The sequence below is a fragment of the Ovis aries genome, chromosome 20 (genome assembly GCF_016772045.2).
Source record: "Ovis aries strain OAR_USU_Benz2616 breed Rambouillet chromosome 20, ARS-UI_Ramb_v3.0, whole genome shotgun sequence".
Lineage (NCBI taxonomy): Eukaryota > Metazoa > Chordata > Mammalia > Artiodactyla > Bovidae > Ovis > Ovis aries.
In genome coordinates this window covers 2,717,673-2,723,895 of record NC_056073.1, presented here as the reverse complement: position 1 = coordinate 2,723,895, position 6,223 = coordinate 2,717,673, and the positions used below count along the sequence as shown (strand labels likewise).

Genomic DNA, 6,223 nt, shown 5'->3' with positions numbered 1-6,223 from the left:
GCTTACTCCTTGGAAGAAAAGTTATGACCAACCTAGACAGCATATTAAAAATCAGGGACATTACTTTGCCAATGAAGGTCTGTCTAGTCAAAGGTATAGTTTTTCCAATAGTCATGTACAGATGTGAGAGTTGGGACTATAAAGAAAGCTGAGCGCCAAAGAATTGATGCTTTTGAACTGTGGTGTTGGAGAAGAGTCCCTTGGACTACAAGGAGTTCCAACCAGTATATTCTAAAGGAAATCAGTCCTGAATATTCACTGGAAGGACTGATGCTGAAGCTGAAACGCCAATACTTTGGCCACCTGATGCAAAGAACTGACTCATTTGAAAAGACCTTGATGAAGGCAGGAGGAGAAGGGGATGACAGAGTTTGAGATGGTTGGATGGCATCACTGACTCAATGGACATGAGTTTGAGTAAGCTCCAGGAGTTGGTGATGGACTGGGAAGACTGGCGTGCTCTAGTCTATGAAGTCACAAAGATCTGGACACGACTGAGCAATTGAACTGAACTCAGCCTGGAGTCAGAGATGTTCAACAGCCCAGAAATCTAGGCCCTTCATCAGCAGATCTCTGAGAACCCCCAACTGATGCGTAGCATGATGGAAATGCTTGCTCAGAACCCTGATTTTGGTGAATGTGCCACTCTTCATGGGGAACCCCTAGGTTCAGGAGCAGTTCTGCCTGCAGCTCCCAGTCTTCCTGCAGCAGCTGCAGAATCCAGAGTTGCTCTCCATTCTCACCAATCCCCGAGCCTTGCAGGCACTGCTGCACATCCAGTAGGGACTTCAGACCTTGCAGACTGAAGCCCCCAGGCTGGTATCCAGCCTTGGCTCTTCTGGGATGGCCTGGACCCCAATATTCTTAGCAGGCAGCAACTTGGGATCTGCACCCAAGGTGCCCACCTCCTCTCCAGCCCTGCCAGTCACATCCTCTCCAACAGATGCCTCCAGTGTTCAGCAGCAACTCATGTAGCAGGTGATCCAGCTTTGGCCGGAAGTGGAATTTCACAGGTGTAAACTCCAGAAGTGAGATTTCAGCAGCAGCTGGAGCAGCTCAACTCCATGGGCTTCATGAAAGACCAGACTGCAGGCCCTGATCACCATAGGAGGGTACCTCAAAGCAGATATCGAGACTCCTGGGCTCTCTGTTTTCCTAACCTCTCAGCCCTGGTCCTCCTGCATCTCGCTTCCCTCGATGCCAGCGTTTGGTTCCTCTGTCAACCAGACCCTCTGTGGGTCATTCCTTCTGTTCTGTTTTTATCCCTTGTCCTCTCCAGACAGCAGGATGACTTTAGAGGTGTGGACCCTAGCCTCATAACTCTGAGAATTCTGGGTTTACTTCTCCACCTCTTCTAGAACCTTCTCTCCTGGCCCTGCTTGCAACAGAGCTATTTAAACATTTTGTGCAGTTTTTATTCATTGGCGCCACCTCCTTGCCCCACAACTATCTTTTTGCAACCTTCAAACTTCTCAGTAGCAGTGCAGAGTTGAAGGAGAAACCCATTCTCTGGTTTATTGGAACAGGGTCTCCATCTCTACCACTAGGGTTTTGCTTGTCTCATGTTTAGTTTTGGTAAGTCTTCCTTATTTTTCTTCCTAATCGCCTCCCACGTCTAGCCTACCCAATACTACACTTCCACACTCTGAAGGTGGGGCAGGTGAAGCAGGCTGTGATTTTCCTCCTCACTCCCTGTTTTGGTCACTTTCACAGGGTTTATTGGGACTTGCAGAGGAAGGAAGATACCTCTTCTTTCTGTCCAAAAGTAGAGGTGATACAGCACTCTGGAGCAGAAGTTAACAAGCCCTGGACCAGCTCAACGAGGAGAGGAGGGGATGAGACTTTCTGGAAGAAGGGGATGGGGGAAACAGCCTGAGTTGAGGACTTGGAATTGATAGGGAATGGAAACACTAATAGTTCTTTTAGGCCAGAGAGTCCAGGCTCTGGCCTGGCAAAGGAGATTTAGAGATGTTAATGGAATTTGAGTTGAAGAAAAGGGTTCAGTGGAGCTAAACAGTATGTCTCACAGGGGATTATATTGGTTCTGTTTCCTCAAACATACATGCTTTAGTACATACGCATATTTCCATGAACCCAGGACCTGCCCACGTCTCCAAGTACCACTGATTTAATCCCCACTGAAAAGATATGAAGAGAATTGGAGTCTGTCTCAGCAGTGGGTGTGGGGGGGGGGGGGGGGGGAGGGGGTGCCATGCACACACACATGTGCATGTGAGTTGAGTGGGCAGGGGAATACCTTGTTGATTTCTGGTTTAGAGTTTTCTCTAAAACTCTAAACAGAGGGGCCAGTCTAGGTCAAGAATACGTAGAGCCTAGGGAGCTAGGTCTCTGGGCCGCTGGGTGCTGTGTAACCCAAGGATAATGTGGGTACCCCTTCTGAAGCTGTCAGAGCTGTGACTGGCACCCTTTTAACCCCTCCCCTCATTGCTTTTTGGGAATAGTGGGGAAGGAGTCTCTGTCTAGAACCCCTGGCCTTTGGCATCTTGGCTTCTGCCCTTGAGCTTTTGCTGTTTCCCTCTAGGCCAGAAAGTTCTATTTGAGGAAGGAAAGGAGAGTGCAGCAATGATGCCTTTGATGTGGAATTGGGTTTTACTCTAGTGGAACAAAGAGAAGGCTCAGATCACCTCCTCTCTCTGCCTTTTAGTCTGGCTGCTTGGAGGACCCATTACTGAGAATATAGAGGCAATATTGAATTTTCTCCAAGTGGGAAAATGTTCCAAGCAATCTAGAGAGGATGTCTGTGTGGTTTTTCCTCCCTACCTCCTCCAACTCCCACACTGACCTTTGTAAATAAATAGTGTGATCTTTGTTATGGAAAAAAAAAAAGAAGAAGAAGAAGCAAAGAAGGAAACAACAGCAAAGATCAATGAAAATAAGACCTGGTTCTTTGAAAAGATTTTTAAAAAATTGAAAAATCATTAGCCAGACTCATCAAGAAGAAAAGGGAGAAGACTCAAATCAATAAAATTAGAAATGAAAAAGGAGAAATTACAACAAGAAACACAGAAATACATAGGCTCATAAGAGACTACTACAAGCAACTATATGCCAATAAAATGAACAACCTGGAATAAATGGACAAGTTCTTAGAAAATTGTAACCTTCCAAGACTGAACCAGGATGAAAGAGAAAATATTAAGAGATCAATCACAAGCACGGAAATCAAAACTTTAATAAAAAATCTTCCTAAAACAACAACAAAAAAACCCACAAGGACACAGATGAATTCTATCAAAGTTTAAGAAGAGCTGGCACCTATCCTGCTCAAACTTCTTCAGAGTTTGAGACTCTGAAAGAGTCTTACAGACTAAGGAAAACTCCCAAACTCATTCCACAAACAGAAAAAGACACCACAAACAGAAAAAGAAAATTACAGGCCAATATCACAGATGTACATAGATGCAAAAATCCTCAACAAAATTCTGGCAAACAGAATCCGATAACACATCAAAAGGATCATACATCATGATCAAATGGGCTTTATTCCAAGCATGCAAGGATTTCTCAATATATGCAAATCAATCAATGTGATTACACCATATTAACAAATTGAAAGCTAAAATCCATATGGTCATCTCAATAGATGCAGAGAAAGATTTTGACAAAATTCAACATCCATTTATAATAAAAACTCTGCAGAAAGTAGACATGAAAGGAAGCTACCTCAACATAATAAAGGGCATCTATGACAAACTCACAGCAAACATTATTCTCAGTGGTGAAAAACTGAAAGCATTTTCTCTGAGGTCAGGAACAAGACAAGGGTACCCACTCTCTTCACTATTATTCAATATAATTTTGGAAGTCCTGGCCACATCAATCAGAGAAGAAAAAGAAAAGAAATCCAGATTGGAAAAGAAGACGTAAAACTCTCACTGTTTACAGGTAACATGACACTATACATAGAAAACCCTAAAGATACCACCAGAAAATTACTAGAGCTAATCAAAGAATATAGTAAAGTCAATATAAAATTAATACACATAATCCCTTGCTTTCCTGTACACTAACAGTGAAAATCAGAAAGAGAAATTAAGGAAACAATCCTGTTGACTCCTGCAACAAAAAGGATAAAATACCTAGGGAGAAACCCACCTAAAGGGACAAAAGACCTGTATGCAGAAAACTATAAGACACTGATGAAAGGAATCAAAGATGACCCAGCTGGAGAGATGTATCATATTCTTGTATTGGAAGAATCAATATTGTGAAAATGACTATATTACCCAAAGCAATCTACAGATTCAATGCAATCCTTATTAAACTATCAATGGTATTTTTCACAGAACTTGTACAAAAAATTTCACAATTTGTATGGAAACACAAGAGACTCTGCATAGCCAAAGCAATCTTGAGAAAGAAAAATGGAGCTGGAGGAATCAACCTTCCTAACTTTATACTACAAAGCTACAGTCATCAAGATTGTGTGGAACTAGCACAAAAACAGAAATATAGACCAATGGAACAAGATAGGCGCCCCAGAGATAAACCCATGCACTTAGGGGCAACTTATCTTTGACAAAGGAGCCAAGAATATACAATGGAGAAAAGTCAGTCTCTTCAATAAGTATCACTTGGAAAACTGGACAGCTTTGTGTAAAACAATGAAATTAGAACACTTCCTAACACCATACACAAAAATAAACTCACAATGGATTAACACTTTGGTGTTTAAGGCCAGAAACTATAAAGCTCTTAGAGGAAAACATAAGCAGTATATTCTTTGACATAAATCACAGCAAGATCCTCTTTGACCCACTTCCTAAACTAATAGAAATAAAAGCAAAAATAAACAAATGTGACCTAATTAACTTAAAAGCTTTTGCATAGCAAAGGAAACAAGAAACAGATGAAAAGACAACTCTGAGAATGGGAGAAAATAACTTCAAATGAAAAAACTGACAAAGCATTACTCTCCAAAATACATAAGCAGCTCATACAGCCTAATATCAGAAAGAAAAAAGAAAACTTCCCAATCAAAAAATGAGCAGAGGACCTAAACAGACATTTCTCCAAAGAAGACATACAGATGGCCAATGAACACTTGAAGAGATGCTTAACATCACTAATTATTAGAGAAATGCAAATCAAAATTGCAGTGAGGTGTCACCTCACACCAGTCAAAATGGCCATCATCAAAAAACCTACAACCAATAAATGCTGGAGAGGATGTGGAGAAAAGGGAATTTTTCTACACTGTTGATAGGAATGTAAACTGTCACAGCCATAAGGAGAACAGTGTGGAAATTCCTTAAGAAAACTAGCGATAAATCTATCATAGGACCCAGCAATCCCACAACTGGGCATGTACCCAGAGAAAGCCACAATCAAAAAGAAATCAGTGAACCCAATTGTTCATTGCAGGACTACTTATAATAGCCAGGACATGGAAGCAACCTAGATGTCCATCTATAGATGAATGGATAAAGCAAATGTAGTACATATATAAAACGGACTATTAGCCATAAAAAAGAATGAATTTGAATCAGTTGTAGTGAGGGGATGAACCTAGAGACTGTTATAGAGTGTGAAGTAAGTCAAAAAGAGAAAAATATCATATATTAATACATATATGAGGGCCTCCCAGGTGGTGCTAGTGGCAAAGGACCCAACATGCCAATACAGGAAACATAGGAGACGTAGGTTCAACCCCTGGGTCAGGAAGATCCCCTGGAGGAGGGCATGGCAACCCACTCCAGTATTCTTGCCTGGGAAATCCCACGGACAGAGGAACCTGGCAGTCCTTGGGGTCACACACAGTCAGACACAGCTGAAGCGACTTAGCTTGTGAGCATGAACACATATATATGGAATCTAGAAAAATGGTATTGATGAACCTATTTGCAGGGAAGGAATGGAGACACAGATGTAGAGAATGAACTTGTGGATGCAGTGGGGGGAGGAGTGTATGGGACAAATGGAGAAAACAGCGTCAACATATATACACTATCATGTGTGAAATAGATAGCTGGTGAGAAGTTGCTGTATAACACAAGGAGCCAAGCCTGATGCTCTCTGATGATGGAGACGGATGGGGTACGGGGAAGCTCAAGAGGCTCAAGAGGGAGAGGATATGTGTTTAGTTATGGGTAATTCACATTGTTGTATAGAAGTCAACACAGCTCTGTAAAGCAATTTTCCCCAGTTAAAATTAAATTAAAAATACACTACTGAAAAAAAAAGAGAAACAGTATGTATCCCA

General features: G+C 41.8%; 1 pseudogene; it reads left to right on the top strand.

Moving 5' to 3' along the window:
- Window positions 1-530: 530 nt before the first annotated feature.
- Window positions 531-1,159, top strand: LOC101111753 (ubiquilin-4-like; annotated as a pseudogene).
- Window positions 1,160-6,223: the final 5,064 nt, after the last annotated feature.